The sequence below is a fragment of the Brachyistius frenatus genome, unplaced genomic scaffold (assembly GCF_029030835.1).
Source record: "Brachyistius frenatus isolate BFR_SWC_R1_liver_20210118 unplaced genomic scaffold, ASM2903083v1 Contig_3, whole genome shotgun sequence".
Taxonomy (NCBI): domain Eukaryota; kingdom Metazoa; phylum Chordata; class Actinopteri; family Embiotocidae; genus Brachyistius; species Brachyistius frenatus.
In genome coordinates, this window is record NW_027210602.1 from 6,387,629 (window position 1) to 6,401,028 (window position 13,400).

Genomic DNA, 13,400 nt, shown 5'->3' on the forward strand with positions numbered 1-13,400 from the left:
ACAGAGATCGATTGGGGTGATAATCTGTCTCTTAACAGCGGATCTTTGTTATTTCCCTCGTCCGTGTTTTCGGTCCGGTAGGAGTTGTGAGGAGGAAAAAATAAGTCAGATCCCGATAGAGGAAAGTTAATAACTTGAAATTGAATGCTGAACGATGAGTGATTGAAGAGCTGCAGAGATACTTGGAACTTTGAACATTTGATATCCTGGTGAGTTGGTTGAAGTTCAATGCTTTTACCATTGCATGCTAGCTTTATTAGCAGGAATGCTCGCTGATATTTAGAAGTAAATTGTGTATTCTACTAAAACCAGTCAGGATAAATCTGAAAGGGATACAAAAAAAATGTATGAAGATATAATAATTGTATCTGAGTGCCTTCGAGTTATGTACTGTCGGTAACGAGTTGTTATATTGGGTGCGATGTTTATAGCCATGTGGTTTGCAGGCCCGGTTGCAATTAATATCATTTTGAGTAAGTTGAGTTGGTAATTAACTATTGCCCTGAACATGTGTGTAGGCACTTTTTTTTTTTTCCGTGTAGCTTCTTTGTTGGAACCCGAGGCGTCGTCCATCCAGCCCATCTTCATTCACTTTACCGTCTACCTTCACCGAGGGAACCTTCATCTCAAACAGACATCACAGTTCACCTGGAGTCCATTTCACTGGACATTGTTTGTGCACAGCGGGGCGGTTAGAGTTGGATTTGAGAACTGAGCTCTTTCTTTTATCATTTTTTTTTTCAGTTTCATTCATTTCCTGAAGGTTTTGATTTTCGTATTACCTGCTTGGACAGTTTTTGATGTGTGAAAATGTCATTTTTTTTTGTATTATTGGTTAATATATTGTTCATATATTAAACCTGTTGCTGTTCATGTTATTCGGGGTGGATATTTCTTGTCTGTGCAGCAGTTCAACAAGTAACCTATTAACCAATCTCCTCATTGAACCTGGATTAGATTTGATAAATCCTCTATTTCCTGTCTAGTCTGCACTGTCTAATAATGTTTTATTTCAGCTTCTGTATGACCAGTGTGACCTGGCACATTTTCATGTGAATGATAGAGAGAGGAATATAAAATCTCTGGGTTCTTTGTGACAGAAATACAGAGGTGTCAGCACGGATGACAGATTTAGTTGATCATTTTCATTCACAAAAAAATATCATCAAAATCCTATTAAAAATAATAAATAAATATGGACATTTATATATAATCAACTGTAGATTCACAGTCGACCAAATGTTTGGACTTGACGGTAATTAGTTAAAACTTCTGGGACATTTCAGCAGATCCACTTAAACTTTCTGGATAATTGTGGATGTGTTCACACTTGTAGTTCATTTCACTTGGTTTGGATCATTTTGGAAAATGACCCACATACAGTTTATTTCCTTATCCCCCTTTGCATTTCTTCATGATTGGGACAACACAGTCCCTTAAAGGAATCCAGATGAGTTTTTGACCACTGGTGGCACTATTCAGCAATGTTTTGGATGAGTTTCTGTCAGTGCTCTACCAACACAGGATGTACATGTACATACATGAGATTGTGTCAAAATGAATCTTGTTATAATTTTCATGCTATTCCACACAAAAGACACTGTCAGCCAGAAAACATGAAAGTAAACAGTCCAGGGTTCAAATGTAAAATAGATTGGCCTTTTTTTTAATGGATTTGGCTCCAATATATTCCAATTGCATTTTGGTGAGAAACACGATTTACTTTTTTGTGTCTTCTTTGATCAGCAAGTGGCTCAGAAAGTAGTAATGAGATACTTGTGGCTGTTAGTTTAGACTGACAAAGGATTTCTCCTGTGGAGCAACACAGAACAAATCAGTATCATACATGTCAGTATATCAGTATGTATGCATGTAATACAGCTGTCATTCCACCACAGGATACAGTGTCATTGTCACGTTTTGCATATGCATGAAAAGTCTGAGTTTATCACTATTTGTACTTTGTCCCAAGACCTCCATCACATGACCTCGTTCTTCAGCCCTAGCCATACATGCATGTACTTTTCATATTTAGGCAAGGCCAAATGTGATACTGACACAGAATCCTCTAGTGGACAGATGGGTACATTACACGCTTCATCGTGAATCACGCTGCTCAGAGGCAGGAAACAAAATGATGGTCAACAAAAGAGGAATTGTTTGGTTTGGCACTTAGTTGGTAAGGTGTTAAGCTTCTAACATTGATTGATTGATCATTGTGTTTCTGTTCAAATCTAAATATAAGGGAGCACAAGACAGATTATGAAACATTGAATCGACACTGTGTTTTCTAAAAATAAATTCTAAAAACTTTCCATCATACCATCCCTGTCCCTGCATCGCCTCCGTGGGTTAACTTGTAAGTCGATTAGAGGATGTGGACAGACATTTGACATGATAACACCAACACAGCCTGCAGTGATATCCCTGCTAAAGAGGTCCAATTTTAGGAAGGCAAACAATCCAACAGGCAAACATACCCTACATGGTGAACAATGACATTTTGTGTTTCGTCTTATCAGAGCAAATAAATATTGGCTTAGCACTGATGGAGGCTGGTGGGCCGGATGCTGTTTGTGATTCCGGGAATCAAGTGCCGCGGGGCCCAAAGGCGTGTTGTTGCTTTCCATCCACGGTCTCTCAATGAGGAGGAATCTATCTCCCTGACCTCAGCTAACACCCCCCGACATGCTGATAAACACTGAATATTTATCATACACTCGCTCACTCATTCTCTCTCATACACATTTTCTTACCCAAGAAAATCCAAATGCACATGTGCACTCAGCCTCACCCCCGTACATGCTCTTTGTCTCACACGCATATTGTCAAAGTACGAGTCATAAACAGTGCACACATACACTCAAACACAACACACCCTCTAGAGAAATGTAATATTTAGCAAAGGATGATGCAAGTTTCTTGAAATCTTCAAGGACTGCAACAAAAGATGGACATTACTTTACTTTTCTTTTCTTTTCTTTCTTTTTTTTGTGTGGTTCAACTTTTGAGAATAATGTGTTCCAAGATGTCTTCTGCTGTGTGCTGACGAAACCACACAGTGCCATTACATGACTGCAGCTGGCGCTCACACCAAATTTAATTGTGAAGGTGGCTAGGAGCCATGACGAACTGGGAACACACCACAAGAAAAAAATACTAGATCGGACTGTGCTCGTCAACATCAACTCAAAACATCCTCAGAAAAGTAATTCACGGGTTTTAAACTGAAACCTTTACAATTATTTGTTTTCTCTGGAGGCAGAGGCTCAAATCTCCTGACCAATTAGGATGTAGTTCCTAGACCCACTCATTCAAAATGCTTTTATGTAATGTGAAACATGGCACTATAAAGCCAAATGTTGATTGTCTGGACTTGTTTAAGAGAAACAGTATATTCCTCAGGCTGAGCAAAAAGTCAACAGAGCTATCCATCAATGTTTTCAAAAGCCTTTAGCTTTGCATTTAGATTAAAGGATTGCCTTTAAATATAACTTTTATATAACAACAATGCATTGAATGACAATGTGTCCATAAAGTGACAATGTGAAAGGGGTTATTTGTGGTGATTAAAACGTACAGCGAATTATCATCTGAAACTGCTGCTCTCCTCAGCTTTGCAACTGTCCAACCTGCATGCTTAAATAACAATCTCAATGATTTTCATTTAAATAAATGTCTGTTAAGTAAGTTACACAACAGTAAGTGAGCCTGTGTCCCACTGATGAAAGCCCTTTCATTTGCAGTATTATGAACTGAACAAGCTGGGTGTCTGTGGCAACTGTAACAGCAAAAATAAGCATTACCTTATACATATATATAATAACCTGTGTGCTACAATGATTCTCTGTAACTTTCCAGCAGGCCTGGAGCACATTTTATTTGTGTCTGAGAAGCTTCCTTTGCTGTGTCTTGTGAAGAGGGAAACAATACATTTTAGTTCACTCTGTTCTCACAGCATTGTTTTTTGGATGCAGCAGGCAGCTGTTTGGTGGAAAAAGCTCTAAATAATGTGCTGTACACTCCCTGCTCAGCACCAAACAGCAGACAAACAACATAGTGGAGCATTTAGCAGCTAAGGTGTCAGATATTTAACTCCGAGGTTGGTCAGAAAGTCAATATTGTAAATACATTCACCAGTTGGCCAGAAACACAAAGCCAAATGAGTGATGATGTTTTTATGTAATTGCTGGATGTCTAAATGAACAACTGTTGACTACAAATTTGCCATAGCAACTTATAAAGTGATGATTTGATATGTTTCTGCTGCCTCCAAATGACCTAAATAAATACATGGGTTTCCACTATACAATAAGCTTACATTAATGGCAGTATTTGTAATATTTAGTATTTAAAAAGTGAAAGAAAATGCAGTATCTTCAACTTTTATTGCACATTTGCTTTATTTCACTATAGTCCTCTTTTCGTGGCTTTATTTCGCTGTTTTCACTGATAGAAAACAGTAATGAGAGAAATCAGTTTAACAAATTATTCATACCATCAGCAATGTGAGTGTGGCACAGGTTTATCAATGAAGAGCAGCAGCTCCAGTGACCAGCTGGTTTTATATCACATGCAGTCCATGTCACACAGACATAAAATACACATAATTGGAAACTTTGATACACATTAGTGCATATAAATTCCCAATTTGACTACTTTGTCTTCATACATAGATGGCAAATTGAATTACGATTATAAAGGCCAGGCTTTGTCCAGTGATGCAAAATGGTCATTGACCAATCAAGCAACAGAGTGTGTTATTATGTTCACCTTATCCACAAAGACTGTCGGAAGCGCACTTGTTAATGAGAAGGCTAAACAAAAAAGACTGTGTCCTATCACACCTACGACAAAGACATAGAGTCTAGCCTTTTCTCTCTATGTACGTGCAAAGTGTAGTCAAAATAATGATTTAGCCATGATCTGTATATCCAGCCTTTTGCTTTGCGAGTCTGTAGTCGTATATTGCCCCGGGTGGTGGGTTAATTATGTGTTCCTGTGGCTGGATTTCCCCATTGTTGAGTAAAAAGAACAGTGTCCCAGGGTTAATAGTCCTGTTCTTGAATTCAGCTCCACCTTTCTCTGCCTCTCAGAGCGAATTGGTGGCGATTCTTGTGTCCTTTTAAAAAAAAAAAAAAAGAAAAACATCTCTTTGGTTTGAAGCCGATCCTCGAAAGGTGCCACACTCGGATTACAACCTTGATACCTCGGAACATTAGGAGATTGTTAAAAGTGAACTGAAAATGCCCAATTTCACTGTGCAGCAATGGGAAGATGAGGAGCTAAGCCTTAATTGGTCCCACTTCATAGAGCTAGTACTACAATGTGTAACCATTCATTTTGATCTTGATGAACATATGAATATCCTTTCTTTCATGCCAGCAGTCATTTTCTTCAGATTAAATTTGTATGGAAATCTCAGTTATTTCCTTCCACCCCAACAATAAGCCTTAATAAGCCTATTTTTAGGTAATTATTTCCATGTATTTTTACGCATATCCACAATGCTTTCATTAAGGTGATTATATTCAATGAGACTCGGAGCCCAAGGCACACCTTAGCATCTGATGAGAATGAAAATCTTAAAGAGAATGACTGAATCCGTTTTTCTCAAACCTTCATTTTTTACACTCTTATCTCCAGGTAGGATTAGTGCACGGCAGAGAATAAACTCATGACATGTAATTCACTTTATTGAATTCCAAACTGAAAATGTCTTCTCAATAGTCCCAGGGCACATTCAGCACACTCTGTGAATATGAATTATCTATTTAATTTGGGTATAAACCTGTTTAGGATGACATTTAGAAGCTCAGGGCAAAATTAGCATTCAGCTTTAATGTATTGTACACAGAAGGGTCGGGTACGCTTCATTGTAGCTAACATTGTTTGGAAGGTATTTGTTCTTATCATCGTTTGACAACGTTGTAGGGATTGCAATTTTGGAGACTCAGCGCTGCTGGAAGGTTTGAATACCTTGTCATCAGTGTTTATCAGTGGGGAGCAGGCCCTTACTAATCCCTGGACCGGACCTGACAGTTTTCCTTCTTATTCATTTTGAACTGTCCTGGTATGTTGAGGTTGCCATCACAACAGCAAAATTACCTTTTCCAAATAGAAACGTTTGTAAAGAAATGGGCAAAACGGGATTAATCATATTGTGTATCAAATATATTTTTTTCACAAATCAAGTAGCTAAATTATTGATTGTCAAGAGGCATGCAAAAGTAGACTTTTTCTTTGTTTTTGTTTTTAGATGTTTTAATGTGACAGGATTGCTACTACAGACGATTCAAACGTTGCTGCTGATTTTTCCATTGTCAAGGGCAAGCAACAAGACTTTGCTGAGCTCTGGGAAGAAGGTCATGTGACAGAGGTGATTTGACAAAGCACAAAAATACAGAAGTCTGAGGAAAGAGGTTGCTTTGATGGAATGAACCCAGGACTACCGACTAGTTTATGTGCCGCATCCTGACCAGCTGGTTTTGTTTTCTTGAACCAACCACATGGTTTTTCACACTTAAGCGAGGCAAAACATGACTCTTGCACAGGATGCTGTAGTGGTCGGACTGGTACAGTGTCTTAACTCAAAGTTACTTACAGTATATACGTGTAAATTAATTGTACTTAGGAATAAAACATGAAGAAGTGGGTAATTGGGGAGAGAAACATAACCCGAAGATACAATTTTATGCATTCAGTGGAGAGAGTTAATATTCCCCATTCATTTTATTAGATATCATTGAATAATTAGTAATTCATTTGCCATTGACTTGCCATATGCACAAGGGTGAGCCTCTCAGTCAGTATTTTTTGGAACACCTAAATATATGGCAACACCTCAAGTACTCACAGAACTACAATCTACGCCTCGCAAAGACTTTTACTGGCTCGATAAGCAAAGCATCTGACTCATTCAGGCTCCTGAGTACTAAAAGGAAGGAGAATAATAATCAATAATACCTAACAGAGGATGTTCCTCTTGCAAACACCATAGTCAATATTTTACAGCAACTCACAGTTAATTTCATAGATCCATGGGGGCAAAAAATGCATCCCCTACTGTAACTGCTGCCACATATTCCAAAGATAGCTTGGGCATTAAGTTGCCAGTGAAGCCGGTCACTCACTCAACGCTGTCTTAAAAAAGCAGATGAAAGGGTTGATCCATTAAAACCCAATTTCATGACCACAGTGTTGAGATCAGAGGCCATATTCACAAATGTGCTTTTGGCTAAAAGAGGCTCTGAACTGTCTGAATTGTGTGGAACTCCCAAAAAGAAAGGAGTCCTAACTTTAGTACTTTTTATGGCTTGTTTTTTTGACTTTTAGCATTAAAAGTAGCTTCCAAATCTATTTCAATTATGGAAATATATTTACTGACATCTACCGGCCACCTATCTGCCAGTTTTTGGGGTGTTCTCTACACACACTTGTTAACATTGCCCTTAGTTTACATAATTATGCATGCAAGATAAAAAAAAAATATATATATATATAATAATAATAATTTACAGCACAGCTCAATGTAATCAGGGTCCGATTAATTTGGTGCTTCTGCTGTTTTCCTGTTTTCAGAAGCTAAACCTGCCACATCATATATGCAGAGATGATTTGCATTATTTGAATCTTCTCTTATTCTGTTCATCAAACTTTTTCTCAAATTATCCCAATGTATTTAAAACTGTTTTTCCACCACCTAAATTTGGGCTATCTGTGATTCCAGTCATGTCCCAAATGCACCTTTTATTTTCATTCAAGACAGTGCTATTTTTATTTTAAAGTCCATGTTTTATGTCTTGTAATATTTACCGTACAGTGAATGTCATATATTAGGTGCTGGGTAACATGAATACATATTGGTTATTGTATTTGTATGCATATGAGCATTCATCTTCTTGTAAATAAACCTTGAAACCCCCATATGTAACACATGCAACAGCCTTTGTTTACTTATATCATGCTATATTTTGGGGTCCATTTGTTTTTAATGTGCTGAGGACTGTAATGTGCTATAAGTATGCCCCAGTAGGGATGTGATGCTGCTGTTTTAACTTGTATTTGTTCTCCTATTTGGATTCATATTTGCTGTTGCCTTGGTAACAATTACTCTTCCTGAGTTTCACATTTAAAAAATAATAGACCTCTGCGGTGGCTTGAAAACAACAATTTAATAGTTACAGTCATAACAAGATATTTATAGTTGTATTATTTATTTTCAACAGTTCAGTGGGTTAATTACGTATCCATTGGTTCATTCAACCAAGAGCTATTCAGAATCTAATCTTGGTTGTAGGCAAGTGTGTGCCACTCAGAGTCAATGTCCTTTCCAACATGAAATATGAGCATCAAAATATTGCCTTTTTCTTCATTAAAACTACTTTTTTGTGCACAGAACAGGATATTTAGATTTAAAAAAAAAAAAGAAGTATTATACAAACTAGACAGAAATTTCTACGGTGCTAATGATGGTACGATAGGAAAAGTTTCATTTTGGCTGGGTTTAGGTCATGATAGGTCATGGTTAGCTACAGAACAGCAGTCTTGGACGTCTTATGGAAATGGTAGCAGCGTCAAGGTTACACAGTTTGGGTATGTCTTGTTAAACCACAGCTCTTCAAACTCCCTACGATAATGTATCCTTATGGCCTCACTTCTCCCCCCAAAACCCCAAAAAGCAGGTCGGCAACAGTCTAATAAATGTTGGAGACTGATGGGCTCATTTTATCTGCAATATATCAAGTCTGCTGCGTAATACACGTCTTATCTTGACTTTAACTTCATGATTTTTTTTTTACTGTGTTTTCACTCCGACATTGTAACTAACATTTAACCTGATTTACAGTCCCAAATATAACACATGGGTGGCTGCTTGGTATTTACCAACGTGTCTACAGAGACTATCTGACCTACTTGCTCAAATGAGCCCTGAGGCCTGCAACTTTTATTTGATTCCTTCCATCGGTCCTTGAATCACAGAGCTGAGCAGTGGATAATGCGCAAACTGGGTGTAGGTGTTTGTCTGTCAGGTGTTTGTGTGTCAGGTAAGATAATTTGTTGATGTTCACCGTAGGAAACATTTGAAATCAGTCAATCCACTTAGGTTTGGCCTGGAGGCAGAGCTGTATGTCTGGGATCAAAGGAGCCAAAATCTCACCTCGGTGTACAGCCGCACAATTTTTTTTACTGTCACTCAACTATCTGACAGGATTCTGGCTTTCTCTCCACAGTCACTATAAACTGTCATTTACAAGACTAAAGCCTCACACACAACAGATGTGATGAATTCAGCCTGGAATATGTTGATATCTGTTTTCATGAATTCACTTATATTTTGAGAATGGCAGTGGTAATGATGACAACTGTAACTGACTGATAAAAAAAAGTAAACATTCATCCTTTGAAGTCAATCCCAGGGAAAGTTCAGCAGTGGTACTATAGTGCCATAACGGGCATTGCAGTGCAGGTCAGGTCCTCTCTACGAACCCTATTACTTCTTTAAAAATTTCTTCTCATCCGTCACACTGTACCATCAGTACTAGCATCTAACAGCCAGAGTCATACAGAAGTGTCTGCAGCAACATGAAGAACTAGGAGTTCAGTAACAGATGACCCCCCCCCAGAGAGGAGTGGCCTCCAGAGGGAGTGCAGATCTGCAAGATTCCCGAGACGCTTGGTCAAATTTACCTGGCAAGTATGCACAAGTGTACACGGGTAAATTGGTGCTGTTTTAAAACATTTTAAGATTTCTGTTTCTAGGTTTCTGAAATTGAATCAGACTCCAAATCTAACCGGCTATACATAGTCATGATCCTTTATGCGGGCCTAAAGTTATTCAGTATGTTGGTTCTAACTGTTGAATTTATTTTGTGTGTTGCTGCTTTCTCCCATGACATTTTCAGTTGTTAAACCTGTAATGAACACTGCTACTGCTTACTGTCTGCTAGATAGATAGATAGATAGATAGATAGATAGATAGATAGATAGATAGATAGATAGATCGAGAGAGAGAGAGAGAGAGAGAGAGAGAGAGAGAGAGAGAGAGAGAGAGAGAGAGAGAGAGTGATAGACAGATAGATAGATTTTTTTTTTTTTTTTAGGTCTGCCAATCTCCTCCTCCATTTTCAGGTCCAGTAGGTGGCGGTAATGCACCTGCCGGCTGGTTTGCCAACCACCATTAACACCAAACAGAAGAGCAAGACGAAGCAGGTGACCAATCTTTGTTCCCAAACTAAGTTTGGCATAGAAACATTGAAAATTAGTCAAAACTTTTCTCGTACTGAAAGTCTGCACCAGCAGCTGAACTGTGAGAGAAAACGCTTCTGTCAGTGGGAAGAACATCAATAAGTGGAAAAAAAAAAAAAGCGCGCCAAAAGTTCAAGTCCCAGCTGTCCAACCTCACCTGCACCGCTGACGTCAGTGATGCGCAACAGCCCAGCACCTCCAGCTCCACGCGCAGATCTAGCGGTGTCCTGGGACACACCGAGACACCGCTTCTCTTGTGACGGACGGTCTCCGGACTACCGAGTCCAAACCAAACATTGTTTATGACGTTGGTATTATTAGTGAGTGCATAGGAGAGAAAGCATAAAGACCGACGGCACATTTTTTTTTTTTTTTAATTTATTTATTTATTTATTTATTTTTTGCATCGAAGGCGTCAATTAGCTTACATGCAGCACTCGCGGCTTCACGCGACTTGTTTTCTTTTTATACGAGTATTTATTTCTCCGGAGAGTATATTGACGAGCACCTGCTTCACAACCGAGACAAATGACTCCAGCTGACCTTCCGGAGAGACTTACTCCGAGAGGAAACAAACAACTTCTTTTTTGTTTTGTTATTGTTATGGTGAGTAACGCTTTCGGCTTTTTGTTTGTAAAAAAAAAACAAAAAACAAAAAAAACCCTCCTTGTTGTTCTGTTGACAAACTGCAACACCGTACGCTATCTGAAAAGTTGCGCTTCGGTATATTTTGTAAACATTGTAGCTGACGGGTGTTGTACGAAGGGATAGAAATGAGCTTTCTTTTTTTTTGCTCGTAGTAACTTTAGCCCTCCTTTGTTTAACGTTGGCTCCGCGGTCTGGTTTTCATCCCTGTTCATTAGTTTCCGAGACTGTCTGTCACTAGTTGATGCTTTTTTATTTTTTATATATATTTGTTTTATTTGTTTGTAATGTTTTTCTTCTGGCGCCAACACAAATGACTTGGGAAATACTTTGTCCATCTTTCATGCTCATGCTTTTTAGATGTCAGTCTCCTTGTTGACCCGGGGCATACAGCTATTTCCCGTGGATCACTAACTGTATGCTTCTATTTATCTTGTTAAATCCTACTAAAAGCGCGGTTGTCTATCCCCAGAGCCGATGTGCAACAAACAGTTGTAGACACAATTCACTGACATTTTCTAGATCAATAAGAAGATTTGTTGTACGTGTATTTGTGCTTGTTTGGTGCTGTTGGGACTTTTTGATTCTATGGCCAGCTGATAATGCGACTGTATGTTTGCAGGGCAGCAGGCTTGGCTTTACCGTCCAGATTCTGCTGGAGCTGTGAAATAAGAGGAACTCAAGATTCGCGAGCGGGATCAGAAGCAGTGGGCTGATGCCACCTCTAGACAAATCCCTGGGATTTACAGTAAGCCCTGGTGGTACATAATGGGCTACATAGTGCCAACAACTTCTGGCAATACTATATTGGAAGCTAAATAATCAACAAATTGGAATAACTATAGTGCTTTGTTATTTTTAAAAGCTGTCATCAGGAGTCGAGAGCTGCGATTTGAGAGGAGTGTCACGTGCAACGGTAATACCACGGTGAATAGAAGAGCAGGTTCATTCATTCGATGGAGGGTTTCATGGAGTGAGGAGTACTGCAGTTTGTTTACGTTGTTTATGGTTTTTTTTTTCTGATACATTTTCACATGTCTATTGTGTATTTGTTATGTCAGAGTGGATGTTATGGTGAATTACAATATAGGATCCTAACACTATCATACTTATTAGAGGGTCCGGTATGATGTCGGTAACGGCTCACTGTACACCCACACAGGTGTTTTCACTTAGACTGGTGAGGCTGAAGTCAGGGAATAATGTCATGTCACCAAACTACGTGAACCAATCAAAAATGATGAACAATAGCAACCGTAACATAACTGTTAGGCAGGTCAGAGATACCAATCCAGTCTATCCACTGCGACAGATGGCAGATAACGGCCTGCCCTCACAGATTAAATTGCTTATATACGTATGCAAGTATTAGAAGACATTGTTTCACTCTTTCCAAACTCTTTTTTTTTTTTTTTGCCTGCTTTGAGTTGCGTACACTGCAGCAACAGGAAGCATTTGTGTGTGAATATTGTAGCCAGAAAGCTACAATATACTGGAAGCGTGTGAGGCGTTCATGGGACATCAGTAAATTGTAGGCTCTCGCGTTAACTTAAATGCAGCAAGAGAAAACAACAAATCAAAGTCAAGGTATTGGTACCGAATTGCCTAAGTGTTGAACATCTTTGAGCAATACCCAGCCTGACATCAGGTAGAAACACCTGATGGAGGAGTGGTATACAAAGTAACTGCAGGTAACACTGGGGGAAAAAAAAAAAAAAAAGCTCCAGTAAACCATGCAGCTTACAGACAGTTCTTCTTAAAACACTAAATTAAATAGTTTTGTGTGGACTTCAAGCCTGGATGTGTCGACAGCGGGTTGTTAACTGCTGCTGTGACTGGTGCTTGTCGTAAAGACTCCTACCCCGGGTATTATTAAGATAATAAATGGCTTTCAGTCGACATTTATTTCAGTTCTCAGGAGTAGCAATATGATACTTGAAGTTCTTGAACATTACACGAGCTGATCAACTATCCATCGGTGCGCATGCAGTGTGAATACTGCACTGGCTGTATTTGTCAGAAAGAATACTGATCCACCTGTGGTGCTATGTAGCCTGCATGTAAAAGACTTTAAACATTGGAGACTACACACGGGCTCTTGAAAATGTCCTACTTTGTTAGCCACCGCTATATGTTTCACTTCAAACACTTTACCTGTGGCGTTTCCCATTGTTGTTCCTTAAAGTGGAATAGCTGCAATGTGATGGTATGAGCCTTGCAACTGAAGGTCAGTTTTAAAAGGTTTCCATTACTGAAAAGGTCAGAGCTTCCAGGTGTGAAACACCACCACGGCAGAGATGGGAAAAGTCAGAAACGCTGACAAGAAAACGTTTAATTGGATGAATTGTCTTTTAATTATATTAGACGTTTTTGGACACCATGTGAACACTGTAAATTCACATACGTGCCATATTTCCTCCTGTTTGTCATTGTGCATGGAGTATATCTGCGTGTGTGTGTGTGTGTGTGTGCGTGTGTGCGTGCGTGCGTGTGTGTGTGTGTGTGTG